This window comes from Larus michahellis, chromosome 8 (assembly GCF_964199755.1).
Source record: "Larus michahellis chromosome 8, bLarMic1.1, whole genome shotgun sequence".
In the NCBI taxonomy this organism is placed as follows: domain Eukaryota; kingdom Metazoa; phylum Chordata; class Aves; order Charadriiformes; family Laridae; genus Larus; species Larus michahellis.
The window spans coordinates 52,791,681-52,811,361 of record NC_133903.1 but is presented as its reverse complement, the minus strand read 5'-3'; the positions used below and the strand labels follow the sequence as shown (position 1 = coordinate 52,811,361).

At 43.4% G+C, this 19,681-nt stretch overlaps 1 protein-coding gene across 6 annotated transcripts in view; it reads left to right on the top strand.

The window, feature by feature from the left end:
- DAB1 (DAB adaptor protein 1) overlaps nucleotides 1-19,681 on the top strand; it is a 476,209-nt gene that overhangs the window by 150,659 nt on the left and 305,869 nt on the right. Inside the window, exons 1-3 of one of the 6 annotated variants that reach the window (XM_074597936.1) lie at nucleotides 14,298-14,562; nucleotides 14,683-14,730; nucleotides 14,973-15,086. The exons of the other annotated variants lie outside the window; for them this stretch is intronic. The gene's annotated coding sequence lies outside the window, so the exon portion shown is untranslated. Of the gene's footprint in view, nucleotides 1-14,297; nucleotides 14,563-14,682; nucleotides 14,731-14,972; nucleotides 15,087-19,681 lie in introns of those variants that run through there. 6 annotated transcript variants of the gene reach the window in all.

Sequence of the window (19,681 nt, the reverse complement as noted above, 5' to 3'; positions counted from 1 at the left end):
GCTTTGGCTGTTGAGTGCTCTGATGCTGAGAGGGAGACAGTGGATGGGATTGGATGCGTCGTGGGACGTGTGGCAGAGCAGATGGCCGAGGTCTTCCTGCACGTTGTGCGCCCGGCATATCTGCTGCCGTGCTCTCCTCCAGCTCGCTTGGGGCTGATGGCTTCTTTTGTGGGTAGGTCGTACTGCCACAATCCTGACAGGAGAGTTAACTGAAGTCAAGTCGTCACCTGTGAGGCTGTGGTCCTTTACCTCTGCCTTAGGCTTTAGCAGTATCTGATCCAGAACAACTCCCAAATTACTCTCTGAGTTGGCTATAGTCAGGTCTACCATTACAAAGAAGTTGGCATCAATGTGGTTGTAAACTTCTGCCTGTGACCATCACCTCTACCTTGCTGTAATCGCCCGTTATTCCCGCTGTTTCCCTGCTTCCCACCCCTGAGGTCTTTTTCTGCTAAAACAGTGGGATGTTTTAGATTAGTGGTGTGCGTATACATGGGGAGAGGGCCTAGACCTGCCTTAAGTGAAGCACAGCGTGCTGCTTCTCACTGTAGGGAAATCTGCATTTTAAAGTTTTAAAATTAGAAAACTCTAAGATCTTAGTGAGATACGAAACCATTTTTTCCAACCACAGGAAAAAGCAGGAATTTTGAAAATGTTACCAGGTGGTAAAAAAAGCTGAAGCCTGGAATGTTTTCATTAACGGAAAAGGAAAATAAAATTTTAGAAAGAAAGAAAGAAGTCAACTGAATGGAAGATTTCCTTTCAAGCTATTGTAATAATAATTTGTATGTATGTCTAAATGGTAAGTAAATTGAAATCAGAGGTAATGATTTCTTAAAAGTCAGTATTAATTGATTATTATTATTTCCCAAACTGGTTGATAAATTAATTGAAAATTATTTTTCCTGCAAAAGCAATGTTATAACAAATCTCTTATTTTCTAGTTTGAAAAAACTGCATTCTGAATTTCCCAAGATTCTTTTTTTCCCTGGGGTTTTTGCCATATATTTTTCAGGGTCAGTATAGCCTTACCACCACCTATTAGGAGGGAAAGACATGCTGGCCAATAGTTGTAGCCCATTTGCACAATCTAAACCAAGCTTTTAAGCGCAGGGAGGAGAAAAGCTCTTCTAAATCAGAGGGAAAACTTCCAATTATAAGGTCTGTTTCTGAGGCGGTGGCTCCTGCTGACTTCCTAAGGGGAAGGTGCTCTTTCTTATAAAGAGGATTTTTCCTCCCTCCCTTTAAGCCGTTGGCAGTAGGAGTTGGATTTCTTTCTGTCAGAAAGTCCGCTCTTGGCAGTGGATGTGCTTGGGACACTTAGGTGATTAATGACCCTAGTTAAGGGCCTGTTACCAAGGGAGAGTTCAATTCATCTCACTTCACTGGATCATTATACGCCACGTATTGTCATCGGTGAAGATACGGTCTTTTGCAATTACGGTAGGTAAATTCTGTCTCTGAGCATACAGGTGATGAGTCCGCCTTCAGCTTTCTCCAAAGGACAGGGATGTGAAATAACCCCAGCTGTGTTGTCTTAGGAAATAATCCCCCTAGATTTTGTTCTGCTTGTGTACGTGGTTTTTGGGGGGAAGCAAGGTTTGTGTTACTCTGTGTTCAGGGTTTTGAGGTACAAGATGAAGGTTTAGGCAGTTGCTCTAGAAGACGTGAGGGAGAAATATCAGAAAAGTTGCAACCCAGCCTTTATATCTTGGTTTCCATTCTGTCCCTTGATGTCTGTATTAGGTTATGGTTTTCCATGTGTGCTGTCTGCCTACAGTACATTGAAATAAATAAAAAGAACAGCAGCATTTCAGCTACATTTTTTGTTGGAGGAAAATGGACTTCCCTGAGTACTAGAAATTGTTCCCAGAGCAGTTTATTTAATATTCCCCAGGGGATATTAAATGCAAGGAAATGCAAACTGGAATGGAGAAAGAAAATAAAGTTTATTGTGAAGTCCCCTATGTCTGCTGATGCAAGCGCAGCTCCCTTCTGCGGGTGAGGTCCAGCTGCCACCACCGTTAGTGCCTGCCTTCAGGAGGCTTCAGCGCCCTTTATTCAGCCAGAGAGTGTAAAAGAGAAGCCATCAGAAGAGGATATTTGTAGGCTGTTGATGTCTCATGGATGGGTGTAGGTCACTTCCCTCTCCCTGACTGGTCCAGGGACCCACGAGGCGGGAATACAGGTGAGGAAGGAAATGGCAAAAGCCAGTTTGCTGGTGGCAGAGACGTGGCATGGTGAATAACCTGGGGGCTGCTGTTCCTCAGCCCCCTGCCCGTGCATCGCTGCCTTCTGCTTGCGGGAGGGCGGGGAGAAGCTCATACATACGTTCTGGGTTAGGCACTAGATGGGTTGATAACTCTTCCAAGGTAACTTTCCCAGCAGCTGTACAGTTTTTGCTGCAGCCCAGGTGCAGAATTAACAACTTTCTGAACCAGAGCATAGAAGTACCGAGAATTCATTTGCAGCTCCTCTTTCTGCAGCGTCGCTGGGCTGTTCAAAGGAGTTACCGGCTTGGTGAGGAGTTTGTGCATCACACTAGGAAATAATCTGAGATGCTTTTGTCAAGATGGCTTACGGGTTGCATGGCTTCGTGATGGCATGGCCTGGCACGGTTGTTGTCACACGATAGACATGAGTGACATCCTCCTGTCACAGCATGTCCCAGTCCTGGTCACTTTTAGGTTTCTGCACTTTGTAGTTCAACCATCAGCATGAGCTCCAGCTCAAGAAAAACAATTTATGAACGGTTTTATTTAAGATACTGCCTAAAGTTGCCTTTGAAAATGGTTGTTAGTCGCCTCTGTCACTTTGATGCTTTTCAAAATTGTATTTCCTGTCCAATTTCTCACTTTGTCAGGCAGCAGTAATTAAGGTTTAGCGTGCAGAATTTAAGCCAGAAAGGACTTGCTGTGCAAAAGATGTATGTGGGCACTGGGGAGTAAATTTAGCAGCCTTCTAGTTGTAAATATTTTATCACTTTATCTGTGAGATTATGACCATGATACGCAACGGGAGTTGGAGATGTGACTGAAGATGAAAATGTGGCTGTCTGCTGAGGGTGTTCGGGCACTGAAATGCAGCGGTAGCACTATTGAGCCTCGCTGGCCACTGGGTTAATTTATATTCACCAAACCCCTAAACTTGGGAAACGAAGGGAAAGTTGTAATAGTTCACTAGCTAAGGTAAGAACATTCTCTCCGGAAAGACCCAGCACTGGTCCTAGCATAGCTTTTTCCTGTCTCTCTCTCCCTTTTCTAAGTCTTAGGTCCTCCAGTAAGAAGAGATGTCTCGGTTTGCAACATGCAGGAAGGAGGAGTCACTGGGTTTGCAGTGGCTTTGGCAAATTGTATTGAAGCCTGAGGATGAGTAGACGGCAGCCAACCCTTCGTCCCTCGCCTGGTCTGTCGGCTTGTTATTCTGTGTGTGTTGTCAGGAGCAGATCCAACTGAACAGTGATTAAGAAATAACTCTCTGAAAGTCATTTTTTCTGAAAATTTTCCTGCTCTAAAAATGAGACAAGGAGCAGATGCAGAAATTGTCCTCCAGAGCTGGGCTCACACAAGGCATCGATGCTGTAGGTTGTTTCGATCCAGTGCCTGGTCTGTCTTACGGCCCAGGAGAGGAATCGTTGCGTACCAAAGCCTGTGCCGTACTTAGGGTGCAAATTCTCTGCCGAGTAACCCCAATGTTATTCAGAGAGCAGGACACAAGCAAAGGATTATGAATCTGGATGCCAGTTTGCTTATAGTTGGAGCTTTACTTCTGATAAATCTCTAATGAGGATAAAAGCACTCCTTCAGGAAGGTATTACACTGTTACTTTTGTTACTCGTTCAGTTGCATGAGAGAAATGATAGATTGAGCTACCCGATAGTTTATACTTACGGCATATGGGTTGTTTGTTTTTTGCAGCTGAGCAGAGCGACAGCTCTGGGCTTGCCACTGTGCTGAGTGTTATAGATTGCATTTGCGATTCCTCCATCATTCCCTATTTGCATGGACATTTTAGTGCCTCTGGACCTTTGCACAATTATCTCCCAGGCTTATTAATCAAGTCCCAAAACATTAACACGTCCAATCAAGTTAATTGAAAGAGATAGGTTTTATTAAAAAGAAATCCTAGCAAGGCCTGTAGCCTGTATAATAAGATTGTTCTATAGAATCTCTACATCTGATGGCAAAGAAAAACCTCTAATGTACAATACAAAGCAACTATGGTAAAAAGAGCTGCTGCAGCTGAGATCTTGCTGTATTTGGCTAACATGTGGCTGTACAGCAAATAGCAAGGAATGTCTTGAATAGTTTAATTTTCCCCTCATTTAAAGCATAAGCTCTGTGTACAATACGACGTTATGTACCGCCGTCCACCGGGCATGTTCCTAGCCGTTTTGGGGGTCTTCACTTTTAATTTATACAGTTTGTGTGTCTTCAATGTGAATGGATATTTGCCGTAGCTGCATTAATGAAACACAACATCTATCTCAGTGAGTCAGTGAAAGCCAGGGAATTTATTCACCATAGATTTGCTAGCTGAAGTGTAGGTAATGCAACTACATCTACGTTCGGTTTGGACGCGGTAGTTTGAGCAGTAGAGATGCAGTCGTTTGGCTGTGAAGCCAGTCCTCTCGTTGTCCCCACTGATTGTGTGCTGATTCAATTCGCAGCTTGGTTTGCTGTGCGCAAACGGCCCCAGGCAGTGCGTCCCAACCTCTAATGGAGATAAAGGTCGGAAACAGTGATAAGTTTTGAACCACATGCGTGGTGGGCATGGTTGGTTGGGGGGAGCAGATTAAATCTAGTCCCCAGTGAATGCCTGGACTACATACAGTGTAGACGTAGATTGAATCTAATGATTTACTTCTGCTGTGTGGAATTACTTCCTAACATAGATATAGCAGTGAGATCAAGATGAGGAAACAGTTTCAAGTTGGTGGCTCTGGATGTAACCAGACCATTGTCACCTGAAATTTCCCAGCGCGTCTACCATCGTGTATTGCACTGAACCAGTGAATCATGCACTCATCACACGCTGCGCCTGTGTATCTCATTTCCTTTCTTGAAGTCTTGCCAAAGACATCCTAGGACTAAAACTGGACAAAATAACGCGTTCAATATGTGTTAATGTAGAAGTCAAGATCAGTGTAAAGGATGAGACTCGCTTCACCACCAGCTCAACACCACCAGCTACTGCCTTCACGTCCTCAAGTGTTTTTCTTGCCTGTAGAATGATAATAGCGATTGTCCCCTGTCAACGTTTGTTTTCACCAATATTTTAAAGAAAATGAGGTTGTAGATGTGTTGAGGACCTAAATTAGCAGAGAAAAGAAAAGGCAGCAACCTGGAATCTTAACGTGACCTAATTGGGGTAAGAATGTATTTGATGAGGTTTCGGTGATTGGAAAATCTGTGGCTGAAGCTTCCCATGAACTCCAGCTCTTTGGAACCCTCACTGTTCTGATGCCATATCAGAAGATAACACTCATTGCCTTAGAAGAGAGAGGCCTGTCTTAACCTCTCAGATACGACACGTCTCCTTGTATTTACTACATCTTTCCAAAATATATCACAAACTAATTTTCAGTCCTCAGGGGTTGTACTAGCTTGTCCGTACGTGTTTAAGATGTGATGCCTTCCAGTAATGGTTGAAAGACCAACTGGTGGTTGTACTTCTTGTAGCAGTTCCTTTAGCTCAGCTGTGTGACATTGCTGCTTTCGGACAAGGTTCAGGGCTGGGATTTTAGTCCTGACTGCTATGTGTGTGCATGCTCATATACATCATTAACCGTGGGGTTTTTTAATAAATCTGTGCAGTTGCAGTATCTTAAAGGTGACTGATAAGAGCTTGATAGAACCAGCTTGTTAATGCAACGCCAGTGATCAACACAATTGTGTGGTAGATAGAGAGCAAAGCGGAGAAAATGTGTGACAGCCTGGTGTAGAGTTGTCACTACATTCTACCCGGGAGACACTGAGCAGATGTGGCAGATCTACGAGCAGGGGCCTGCGTGCGGCCACAGACACAGTGGGCAGAGCACCCAGAAACGGGAACGCAGATGTCGATACGGATGGAATGGAGAGGAACTGGTCCAATACAAACACGGAACAGGAAACAGCTTCGCGATATAAACATGGAACAAGAAAACAGCTTTGCGTGCTTATCGTAGTGGGAACTGAATAAGGCGACTGGGTTAGTGATCTGAAATATGTGTTTCCTTGCCTAGCAGGTGCACGGAAAGTTTTAGAGCTCGGGTATAAAAGCTGAGGCTTGAGAAGCAATAAACGGTTTCGTGCTTATCACAGCCGGAGTCCGTGCCCCCATATACCACGAGCAGACCCTAACCAAAACCTGTCACGTTACAAAAATACTGTAAGATACATAAAAAGGTGGGAAGCACCAACATAGAAAACATCCTTACCTCTTTGTGCACCATCTTGTGTTACTAATGCCAAAAGGATTTTACAAGATGGCTTTATTTTTTACCACTTGTGCTTTATCCTGTCTGTCTTTAAGTCTGATTACTTAATTCACTGATTTCACATCCCATTTTTCATCTGTTAATGCTCTGCTGCAGTGACTTGGCTATCCAACAGGGCAGAGGGATATTACATCTAGAATGTTCTTTTTCTCATTTTGAACACTTATTTCTGACCATCCCTTTACTTTTTAAACTCACACTTACAAATCTAAGTTTTGGACCCAAATGACTTGGAACTATACCTTTAAAAAAAAAGAAGAAAGCCCAAAACCTTTATTAAAGTTACCCCGACGTTGCTGTGTCAGCATCAGTGTAATTAACCTGCCATACAAATGTGGGTGCTATAAAGCGAACTTGCTCCAAGGCAGCTTTGATTTGCATTCTCAACACTTTCCAAGTGTTGCATTCATAAATCAGGAGTTTTTTGTGTGTGTCTGTTCTGAGGAAGTGTTTTTCCTTCATCCTCCCCTCCGTCCTGCAGCCCAACGTGTATATCGTGACCATATGAGACCTGCCCAGCATTTAGACACACTGATTTTATTTCTTAGGTAAAACGGAAGACCTATTGCCTGATCTTTCTAAAACAAATACATAAATCATTAATAGCTTGTGGAAAAAAGTAATAAAGAAAAAAAAAATAGGAGAACGTGACCTGCTAGAGCATTAGCAGGAACCGTGGTGTTACAGAAGGTCCGTGTTTCTGCCCATTGCAGCATGCAGTGTGGAGCATGTGGCGTGAACATCTGAGATCGTATAAGCAGAACCGCTAGCAGAACACATGTAAATTCCCTTCTATTTGAAATCTCACATTTCTTCCAGAGGAGCTGAGCTGTTGCCGTTTCAAACAAACACAGCCCAAAGTCTTCCACTTCCAGATCATGCTGTTTTCTGGGGAGCGCCCCGCTTGGGGGCTGCGTTTCTTAGCAAACAGCCCTAGTTGTTTGTGGTGGGGAGTATGGCTGGCTCTGCCCAAACATTATCGATGCCAAGTTCATTTAAATTGCATAAAGTTAATTGACTCATTGTTGTGGAATGGGATTTCACTCTTCCCTTATCACAGCGCAATGTCCTCATTTGATGATACTGATTAATAGATTTTCAGTTCTTGCAGATAAACTTTCTGAGCAGAGTGGTGGCATCTTAGGATGTGGAAGAGGTTATTTTGGGAGAGGTGGAAGGCTGATCTGAAGCAATAGTGTGTTTTCCCATACTTTATCCATAAGACCATAGCACCCCTAAGAACAGGCAGTAGCTTCTGACTCAGCATCTCTGCTGGAGACTCAACATTAGTATATCTGCATAAGATCTGAAGACTTATTCCTTCGTACTGTCTTGCACCTAGAAAACTCAGTGTTGCGGCTGTTTTATCCCTGCCTTCTTACCACTTCAGTGTTCAGAGACAACCCACAGCAACACCATTTGCAAACGCAGGAACAAGAGTATGGGAATACTGTTGAACATTGTTGACTTGAATACTTTTTGAGTACTATTGAATACTCGTTGACTTGTTTTCACCGCCTGATGACATCTCATGGAAGATCTCTCTGGGTGACAGTAACCTGGGTTCAGATTTCTCATTAGAGATTGTTAGACTGACAAGATGGGGCATAACTAGGTTTGATTTAAGTGAGTAGATAGGATGAAGGTGACAGAACGACAATGAAAAAGCTAGGAAGGATTTTAAGTTGTTCTGAAATAAGCAAAATTACACTGGGACACACCAAAGTTACAGCAGTCTTTTATGTTGGATATTACAGTTTTGTATCTTACCAAAAAAACCAAAAAGCTTCAAAATATATTATGAACCCAAATTGGTATTTAGCTCAAGAAGTTACAGATCAAAGGATCTGGAAAACAGCATTTTGTGGGCTCTGTGTCCTGCACAGGCAGACCCCAAACTTTAATAGTGGCGTTACATTTAAGAAATTTGAATGATGATTTTCCCTCCAGCCCTTTAACTACCTAAGGATAGCTGTTGAGCTTTGGGAGTTGTTTGGCATTTGATCCTGAGCCACGAGTCTTAATTTTCTTCAGGCTCTTCTGAATGGGAGAAGACAGGAAATGTATCACGCGGTATACAGCTGATGAAGCAGTTGATGATATTTTAATACGTGGAATTTATTTTTAGATGCAAGTATGGATTATGTATAACATATTTAAACCATTTCTGTTTGAATTCCCTCTGCAGCTGACAAGGTGCGTAATTAAAAAGAGAAGCTGGTTATGGCCAACTAGACCTGGCTGATGCCATGTGGTCGGCTTGTGAAGAGAAAATTACATTAAGGAAAGATGGGTGTTAGATCTAATGTCAACTGATTAGAGCAAGGGTGGCTAAGTGCAGTGTTTACCAGAGTAAATCAGCAAAAGGTTACGGAAGGAAAACAGGGCAAGAGATGAGATAAGAGGTTTCAAAGCCCTTGTGTTCCTCACTTACATCCTAGGAGATAATCCCAGCAAGTCCATCAAGATGAATGCGGTGCGTGGTACTGAGCTGCATGTCCCACCAGGGACCAGGCATGGAAACTGGGAGAAAAATGCCCGCGAGTGTCACTTTCTGTGCATCAGATACGGGAAAGATAACAACAATAGTAACAACAGTAATTTTAATTTCAAAGGACTTTCGGTATTGTTTGTTGAAATACTTATTCTCTCATTTACAGCATTGTTTCAGAGCAGGCAGGAGAAGAGAAACTAGATAAGGTGGCATAATCAGGCTTGAAACAGAAAGAGCAGAATATGCTTCTTTTTTTTTTGATATTTCAGAAAAGTTTTCCTTTGCCTTTGCTGCTTTTGCTACCTTATTTTTTTCACAACAAATGTTGCACCAGAGGATCTGCAACTCTGCATATCAGTACAGAAAGCACTACATGGGAAATAGTCAAGTAGTGCCAGTATTTATTACACCAAAGATACGGATTTGCTTTGCTGGGCTTTGTTGTTTTTTTTTTTGGTTGTTCTTCTAATATTACTCTCTTGTCTCCAGGCAAGAAAGCAATTCTCCCTTTGCCTCAGAAACATGTGGTATAACCTCATGTCTCGCTGGCAGGGGATTTAAAACAGCCACTATAATTTACATGATAATTGTGTCGTATTTTTTACTTCACATACAAGTTCCTCCTCGTTTGAGATTGTTCTGTCCTTTAGCAAATAGCGCACTTACCTTTGGCTCTGCGGGGAGCTCTTGGCAATCTAGAGTAAGGAATATAATGGAAAAATGGCTCACCTGATGATTTCAAGGGGATTATAGATTTAGGGGAAATAATCTGGTGGATGGGAAAGGGAGGAGAATTCCACCAGGCTCTACTGGAGCAGAGCAAATATTGAATTCTGTCATCATTGGTTTGCCCAGCTTTCAGCACATCTGGGTTTTTTTGTCAGAAAGCGGCCGGAGGGATGCTTGGGATGCGCCTGGTGCACGTGCAGCGAAGATGCGCGTGGGAACCCGGGTATCTTCTCTGTGCTCAACAGGCTGCCAGCAGCTCTTGCACCACAAGCCCATCTTGCTCTGTGTTTTAAGGGGGATTGCCAGGCTAAGGGGAGCATTACAGACTTGTCCGGACATTTTTTCCAAGTTCAGACCCGAGCATATGCTGCAGGAATGACGACTGTTCCGTGTTTATGCTGCAGAAACGCAAACTTTGCTAAGAGCTGCAGCGCTTGTCCTGGTTGCAGAGATCGATCATTCTGGCCTTTGCACAGCTCCACTCAGCGCCATTCGGCTTGTCCTGTTTGAAATACAAATGATAGAAATTAGTATATTAGCAGGAGACGGCAGGATGTAATTGTATGTTGACTGAAATGTTTCTGATGGATGGATCTGGTGAGATGACATCTCTTATTTATGGAGAGGAGAACACAGGTAGTTGATAGATTTGACAAGAGCACAGTGGCAAAACAAAATAACAGTAAGGCAGAATGAGAATGTATTTCCTAATGGCCTCCCTCGCAGCTGTATACACTGATTTAATCTCTCCAAAGCACTCCGTTGTTTATGAGGCCTGTGGGTACAATTTTATGCCTGACTGAAGAGGTTGCTAATAGCTGCCATATTTGTGTTTAAGGACCTGCGAAGGATTAAACTAAGTATTTTAAAGCAATGAGCCATAATAAAGTAATAATATATTGAAAATAATAAACAGCTTTTTATTCAATAATTGGCTGCAAAACTGGTGAACTTTAAATGACAAAACTACTAATTATAAATGCAGTTGCTAATCATATATTCATTGGGGAATGCAAATTAAAACTGTGTCATGAAGTCTCTATATGTGCCAGAGGCGAAAAGGCACGGCGCGGGACGGTAGGCTCCTTTAAAAAAAAAACACAAAACCCACAAAAAACCCATAAGGGAAAACAAAATATTCCTGTAGGAACAAGTTGTGATTACCCAGGATTGCTTTGTCAGGGATAAAGCGGTTGCATGAAAGGAGAAATATCCGTTCTTCTCAGTGCCAAGGTGTGATGTCCCATGTTCGGGCGTTTTGTGTCTCAGGCAGGATGAATTAATCTCCCACCCACAATAAGTTCTGGAGCGCCGGTGGTCTCCTTTTCCAATTTTCAAAGAATGATATTCTTCCATCCCAGTAAACTTACTCCCTTGCCTTCTCTAGGAACTACAGTTCTTGTCATTCCCATCCTTCAAAGCACAGCGTCATGATCAAGGTTTCCTCTCTTCTCGAATGGCTTTTTTAACGCAGCAGGTCTGGTAGAGATGATCCGAGTAGATGATAAGAGGAAGAGATTGCTTAAAGCCTCATTGATGGGGTATTTTTTGCTTTTCTTACCAAAATGTGTCTGTTTGGACCTTACCAGGGTCTGGACCATGTAGACTCACTGACTCCCTCCTGCCTCAGTAGGGGGCGAGATTGCAGACTAGAAGGCACTGTAGGGAATCGCTTTATAGACGGCCGCATTCTGGGTGGGAGTGTGTATCATGGTTACTGAATCAAGCATAGAGTACTTCTGTCTCAATCAAGCATAGTTCTGTCTCCACGCAGATGGAGATGTAGGTGCAGAAGCCGTGAGAGAGGCTGTCCCAGCAGAGGGCCTGCTGAAGGGTGCAGAACGTTTCTGGAGCTGAGACAGCCAACTCATGGACTAGCTGCCATAGTGGAAATATAATAAATATTTCACACAGCCTGTTGATGAATTAAACTTAGTCTGAACCTACCATTCAGTACTGAAACGTAATTTGAGTTTCACAGGTCAGGAAGTGACTTTAGGATCTGTGAACCAAGAAGTCACGAAGATGCTGAGGATAACCCATCATCAGCATCCGCATGTTCAAGGGCAAGAGCCTTTCTCAGGCCACTTCTAAGCCAAAAGCCATCACTTCTATGTCTGTGCCATCTGCCCATCCACAGCTTGATAACAGATAGTGGCCGATACTATTGATTGCAGTTCAGTGTCGTGCATGAAATTAGTTTGCTGGCCCAAATTAAGCTGTTTGGGAAAATCCTGTCGCTTGCTAAATGGCCATTTCCATGTAGTCACAGCAGTTGCTGCTGGTGCCATGGCTTTGGTGCAGGGAGTCTCACTGTGGTTCGAGATGGTGTTAAAAGGAGACAGAGCGGACTCTGCTGCTGCTGTTTCTCACTGAAGGCTGTGCTGGCTCGGTCGCACCTGAAATCCCTGCCGGATTCTCTGCGGGACTTGCAGAGTTGAAGGTGTTACAGGGCTGTAACACCTTCTGTCTGACAGGATGAAAAACGTGGAGGCATGCTTGGATCTGAGGCTCCACTGGTAATACGTGTCTCCTGCTTCCAGCAGAAGCTGTATACATGGCTGCACAGGCATATTTCCCTTTCTTGATGAATACATAAAATATATATGTCTATTAATTTGCTCTTAGGAGCCTTCAGGTTTCCATTAATGACTTGTGTCCCTCAAGGACCTTGCAAAACCAAGTTTATATAGAGATGCCAGCGTAATAGCCTAAGGGACAAGCAGTACATCACGTGGTTTGTGCCCTCCAGGAATTCACGTGGAGGGGTGGTGACAGTCCAAATGTCTTGGCAGGTCACTGAGTCAGCAGTGGCTCCTCTTGTGCAGCCTCAAGAGCAGCTTCTCCCAGTTCAGCAGCCAAGGAAGGCAGATCTCTGCAATGAGAGCACCGACCGGCTTTTGGTGGTGTGAGCTGTCTGTGTTGAGCTCCCTGGAAAAATGGAATAGGTACTTAGACACTTGTATATAAATTTTAGGTCCTTACCTTACATATCCATGTTAGAAATCCTTCAGAGGAAAAAAACATTTTCCAGGCAAGGCATGGTTGGAAATGATAGTTTTTATTCTGCTTCCTGTAGATTCTGTGTTGATTTTATTTTCTTATTTCCCTGGTATCACCAGGCTGGGTTACATATGCCCAGTTGAACAGTTTCCATGCAGGTTTGTTGGAAATCCCATCTCTTTTAAATGTCGCTGCTGAGGCTGGACAACCTTCTGGAAAACATACAGTCAGAATCAGGCTTGATGCAGAAGCTACCAGATGAACTTTTGGCACAATTTACTGCAGGAGATTATATGAGATGATGGTGGAAATCTGCCTTTCCAACTGGAAGATGTTTCCAGCGTGGCCCCCGTGTATCTATAGTACATGAGCGACAGCAGGACTGTGCGGTGCGGAGCTGCTGGGTCATCCTGGTCCTCCTCGGAGGGAGAGAGGGAGGGAGGGAGGGAGCCAGATGGAGCTGCTGAGGCTGGCAGCCAGCAGCCCAGATTCAGAGTTGCAGAAAGTTAATTTTTCAGTGACCACATGAGAAACCCGATTTCTCTTTATTTAGTGTTACAGTGTAGCCTTCAGAGAACCAAAAACAGAAACATGTGATTTGTTTGGCTACAAAGCTCATTAGCGCAGCTTGACTACACTAAATTACTTGTGAAGAATTTTCAGACCAAAAAAAGGCAAGTTAATAAAAAGAAACAATAAATCTATGAACATTGTAACTCATTAAAAGACAATTTATAGACAGTGAAGGGGCTGAAGTTGTTAAATAAATTATTATCACTGAAATTATTCAGCCCTGTTTAAATTATGGAAGACGTTACCAGGTTGTTGTCTTGTCTCAAGTCGTCTTGCGTACTTTACATCCAGCAGTCTTCCGAGCCCTTCTGAGGTCTCCTACATCAAGCTAACCCTTCAATTGAATCTTTGTTAACATTTTCAGTCTTTCCACAAAAACCATGCTTTTACTGCAGCTTGTCAAAGTGACATAGCATGAAGGTATCAGCGCAGGTTTTGGTGGCCCCGGCTCAGCCAGGCTCTCCAGACCAGCTGGAGGAGCAGGTCTCTGGGTAGGGGAAGCTGCTCTTGGGCAGAGGCTGGGCTTCCCTGAGTGCTGGTTTAGGGCTGGGGAGTGATTCCCTGCAGGGATACAGCAATTATCAGTCTTCCCTCTCACCATTGTCAAGTGTAGGTGTCACTCCTTCAGCTCACCTGGCACAGAAGCACCCTGCAGCCAACACACACGTAAAAACGCTGTAAATGCAGCCGGGGAGGTGTGTTTCTGAGCTGCCCCTGGTCATAATGTTCAGTCGTGGCAGGGGATGGGTCAGGATGGGGCTGGCCCAGGGGTGTGCATCTCCTTTGGGCTCTGCACAAGATCAACACCAGGGACTAGTCTTGTTCTCCAAGAAAAAGCATTGCTCAGTCTGTACAGCCAACTAAAAAGGGAGGTTTCACCTGGATCCCAGCTAGTCAAAGATGTTCAGGAGGACTCAGGTGTTTCCTTAACAAAAAATCACACTGAGTTACAAAGAAGGTGCAAACCTGTTTCCCTGATCACCAAGGGGATTGCAGCTCAGGGGATTTTTTGTTGATTGAAGTGGTAACAGGTTTGGATAAGGATACAGGTGACACCAATCATGCATTGTTTGCAAGCAAAGCCACCCAGCCATGTGCATGTAATAACCACCAGCTGTGCTGACTCCTTGTGGGGGCTGAAATTCAGCTTGTGGCTGGGGTGAGTCCTCGGCTACACCTGGGCAGCCCCTGCTCCTTCTGGGGAGCTCAGTTGGGAGGAAGGACCTCATGTGAAGAGGAAGGGTCTTGTGTGAAGAGGAAGGGCTTTCCCAGCTTCCCCCCTGTAAATGCTCTCTGGGAGCAGCTTGCTGTGGGGCAGAAGAAAAACTGCCTTGCTGCTATGGAATATTTGGAGCGACAATAGATTTTTTTTTTTTTTTTTTATCCTCTCTGACTAAATTAGCGAACAGTTTGGATGCTGAGAGTGGGAGCAACTCTGCAATGTGAAAAGGTACTTTTTTAAAATTATGTCTTTTCTTGGAGTATAACTATATAGAAACGCAAATGTCCTGTTAAAACAAGGACAGGTGTGTAATTCTGTTGTTCTGTGGGAATTGTGGGACTATTTGTGTGTGGACTTGTGTGACTCAGCTCTGTGACAAAGTATTTATGTAAACAGCAGTTCAGCTACTTTCTGGATTTTAAGAGGTAAATTACTGACATATTTAATAACTTTCTCCCCACCGCCATTAGGGCTGGGACTGGTGGTGGATCGGGGGTAACCGCTTTGTGCTGTAATGCCCAGAGATGCACTGAATGAACCACACTGGTGGGGAGAGCTGAGAGTTGAAGATCAAAGTCCTGAAAGTAAGGATTAAAGTTGCTTTGTCTTTTTGTAGTCTGTACAGCTTTGCTTTTTTCCAAGTCCTGGGTCATTCTCTGTTTTGTCTATGTTAGGTCTCGCATCATGCATTTCCTAGGGAGACTGGGTGCTCATCACGTAATAGGCTTTGGGGGTCGGTGGGGGCAGTTTCTCTCCAGACTACTGGCTTTTTTTTGCTGCTGCTTTTGCTTCGCATTACCTCCCCGTGGTGGTTTGGTGTCACTAAGAAAGTGGATATGGATGTCACCAAACCATTCCTCTGCTCCTCAGCTGTGCTGTTTAATTTTGCCACAGTTGTTTTAGTGATACGTTAACAAATTTACAGACAAAGGAGGTGGGAGTGTCACAGAAAAGATGGATTTAATAACCACTTGTAGAGCACACAAAAGCAAATCCAGTGACAGCCCTGGCAATTCCCACCTTCGTTATTGCTGACAGACGGCACGAGAACAAAAACAAGCTGGTTTACATGCGCTGACACTAATATACAACCAATGGTGATGTCCCAAAGGAAATCTCACCAATTAGCATGAAAGCTGCTCTAGTTATCAACTTAGACAAGATTTGGCCATGGAAAGTACAAGGTTTAAAGATGAACCTATGACTCCTTCTCCCAAATGCTTTCCTATCCAAACACGTGTGGAGATTTGTAAGACAGCTCCAGTGAGCTTCTTGGTAGGCTCTTGTGGTCTGGTGAAGCCGTTTCCTACGTGGCTGTCTTGTTTCCAATGCCTGTAGTCTCTGGGAACGAGGGAGCACAGCGTTACGGTGAAAACAAATACATTTTTATATGTATAAAGGTGTGAAATGATGTGGTTGCACGACATGGTTTAACATCGGAAAAGTGTTTAAAAATGAAGATGGAAACACTGAGATGCGTGTTATGGAGATGGAGGATAGCTGGGGAAGGATTTGGGTTCCTTCACTTTGCATAAACTGCTCAATACCCCGTGTTTAATCTGAAACTGGACAGGAAAAAATAAAAGGGGGGAAAGCTGCCACACAGTCTGTAAAAACTGCCAGGACAATTTATGCTGCATTAAAAACCTTTCCCTGAAGCTGTGCTTTAATAAGATTCCTAGTCAGAAGTCAAACTCTGCCTAGTAATTCATTCTAAACTCTTATAATGCATTTATTAGTGTGGAAACGGCAGAAGTGAAGTGACCACATTTGAGGTCCGTATTCAAAATTAGCAAAATGTAATGTCATTCTGTGTTAAAAAAGAAAGAAAATGGGAGCTGTAACATGCAGCGAGTGATATCTCTTACGTTAGCAGGCAGCTAAATGAGCATTGTTTGAAATAACATTTTATTAGGTTTCCTTAAAGCGGATACTCAATGTGATAGATTCTTTTTTTATCTTGGATAAAATTACTGAAATGAGAAATGTTCCATTATAAAGGAATTTCCTGAAAGACAGGGATACACTTTATCATATTATGGCTCTTGCATCATATTAAATGCTACTTACGTGTTTTATTGAAATCCAAACCTCTTGCTTAGCATTTCTCTTCCAACAACACAAAAGCTTATGATTCACAACCTCTTACATAATAGATATATTAATGAGTTTCTGCATATTTTATTGCTTTGTATTATTCTAAAAGCCATTAATCTATTTGTCTTGATTATCAGTTATGGCAAAAACATTATCATTTTTCTCTCAATTTCGTTGCTGCCAACCAGGTTCAAGACTCTTGGAACTAAGTTCCTTAGCTACCTGTAGGACTCATTAAACCTGATTGTGGTGTTCTTCCTTTTTCCTGTTGAAAATCGTATCTGGCCAAAGATACAGAGTATTTTTGTCTGAAAACAGGAGGATAAATTCTGCTTTGGGGTACTTGCATGTTCTTTCATTCAAGTAGATTAGAGTTGTGCGTATAAATCTCAGGCCCTAATTATGATTCTAATAATAGACATTTCTTGCTATAAATACGTGCCTCACTGAAATGATTCCTGTACGTTTAGGCTGCAGACGTGACTTCTGCATATTCATTAACCTCCCAGTTCTCCACCAGAGAGATGGAAATGAATGGTGATTAGCAGAGGACCTGCTAGGAGGACACGGGGAGAAGAGGGTATTTGCCACCTCTAGTCGGGGGGTTAAAGCCAAACTAACAAATTGTGGGAGCAAATGACAGTGGCTTCAAGCGGTTCCTGTGTCCTCTCTGTCACGGACCTGTTTGGGGTGGAGGGGACCCCCCTGTAACTTCAGTCTGGAGAGACTTTCAGACCTGGGGCTACCTCATGTGCTGCAGTTTTGACTCTGTGTAGTGCTTCATGCTTTATCTTTTCTCATATTTTCTTTAGTTTGATTTATTTGCAGAAGGGGGGAAAAACCAACTATATATAGGTTTCAACTAATTTTTCTGTTTGCAGTAAGCCATGTAAGCGAGATGTTTAAGTTACCTGGTTTCTAATTTGTTTCGGGATAAACTTCAAGTTTCCCAGGGATCGGAGCCGTTCATAGGCACGTAAATGGGTAGTTTTGTGCACATATTGCAGCCTACTGTTTGTCCCAAGAACTGGTTTTTCTGAGGATCGCTGCCTGCACTGGTCTGAACAGTGGTTTGTGTAAGAATAGGAAAATATCTGTTATATACAGTACATAGTGTTCTGTATTTTTTACAAGGCCACCTAGTAATATTATTTGTATATGTTTTCTTTTCCTCCTTAATGGCTTTAGTTACTATCAAAGCAGGACATTAATGATTAAATAAAAAGACCCTTCATTCTTACACTTAAAAAATTAATGTCAAAGACAAGTTCTACTGTGCAGAAGCAAATGTGGGGACTGCAGACCACTTAAATCCCATTTTAACCTAAGTGATGCACAGATCTCATGCTGTCGCAGTTCCAAAGGGCCCACGTCACCCACGGGGAACCACCACACTTTCACCGTGAGCATAGACCTTAATGGTGCGGGTTTAATTAACAAATCATGTGAATACGCCATGGCAGAACGAACTCTCATTTTACCCTGGCAATTATTGATTTATATTCCCAGAGTGACAGAAAGCATTTTTATTTTTACGTCCAGCAACAAGTTGTTGCCATAGCAACATCAGCGTTGGGTACCATTTGCGTCCCACCCTCATCCCGAAGTGAAACCCAGTAGATTCTGAAACTCTTTAAAAATTATTACGGTAATAATTTTTTTTTAAGCTAAGTTTTACTTCTTGTCCCCTTTCCTGAGGGGAATAATTCATATTCCACAAAGGTAATGCATGACTCTACTATACCTTTTGCCAGCCACTGTCTGTATTGGGTGAAGTCCAACATTCCCTACAAAAAGAGCTGGAAAAGCTTCATTTTTGCTGTCTTTGACCCTTTGCCTACTCCTTCCCTCCTGCTTTCTTTCAGGGTGGAAAAAAGACTCCACCAAAATGAAACCCATCCTCAACACTCTCTTCAGTTGCACACTTGCTAAATTATATTTAAAATGTGTGACATGTCTCTACTAGACGTGAAGCCAGCAGTAGAGCTTGCAAAGCCAAGCTCTTGTCTTTGCCAGGTGCCTGGACAAGGCGTGTGTGACACCTATTCCGTTTGCTGAGTGCAACTTTGATGCTTTCCAGCCTTGCTAGATGATTGTCCTTGTTTCCTGGGGAATGTCCCCAAAGCCAGAGATGAGGCGAGTTGGCTTATTCCTAAGGCTCCAGTAATTTCCTTAACCTTTTGTAGTTGCTCAGGTCTTTAGCGCTGAATTTCCAGGTCATACTGCGTCTTGACAGCAACTGTGCTTTATGCTGTGACTGAGTGGGTTGCTTTTTATATATGTATATATAGAGAGAGACTGTATGTGTATCTATAGATGGATACAGCCTGCTGCTGCAGAGTACCCATGCCCAAGCTCTGTGGGGCCTGCTCTGCTGAGCGATGACCTGCTGCCATCTCTGTTGCTACAAGAATGAGTGTTTGGACTTAAAAGATCATGCTTGTATTCTTCTGACTATGCGAAAATGTTTGCTTTCTTGGACAAAGGGAGGGATAGCTAAATGGCTATCCCTAGCAAGCTCCTGCGGTAGCCGATGTAAATCCAATAATGTGAATGCTTCTGACCAGCACTGGGTTGCATGTCGTTCCCCTCTAGATTCTCACAACCGGAGTTTGCTAATAGAGATGCTTTCTGCCTAAAGAAGTGTCACACTTCCAGCAACTATTATCTACTGCTCGTTGCCCAGGCAGGTTGTGGAGTTTCTGTCCTTGGAAATACTCAAAACCCAGCTGAACCCAGCCCTAAGTAGAGGGGACCTCCACACACCTCTGCCAACCTCAGCAATGTGAGGAAATAAACCCAAACCATGCTTTAGTGCAGGTGCCAGCACTCCAGCTCTGCCTGTGGGTTGGTTTAGGGTAAACACTCACAGCTCACACAGCTGGAGTGGCCTCCTGCCATCCTGGGGTGCCCCAGAAAGGCTGCTCCGCTCCCTGCCAGCCTTGCTGGGACGGGACAAACAAGCATCGTGACTACTGCTTCCAACAAAAACAGCAAGAAAATACCCATGCTGCCGCACCTACTTTTAGCGTCGACTGGCTGGAATTATTTACTGTTAGTGGATCAGCAGGTAGTGAACGAT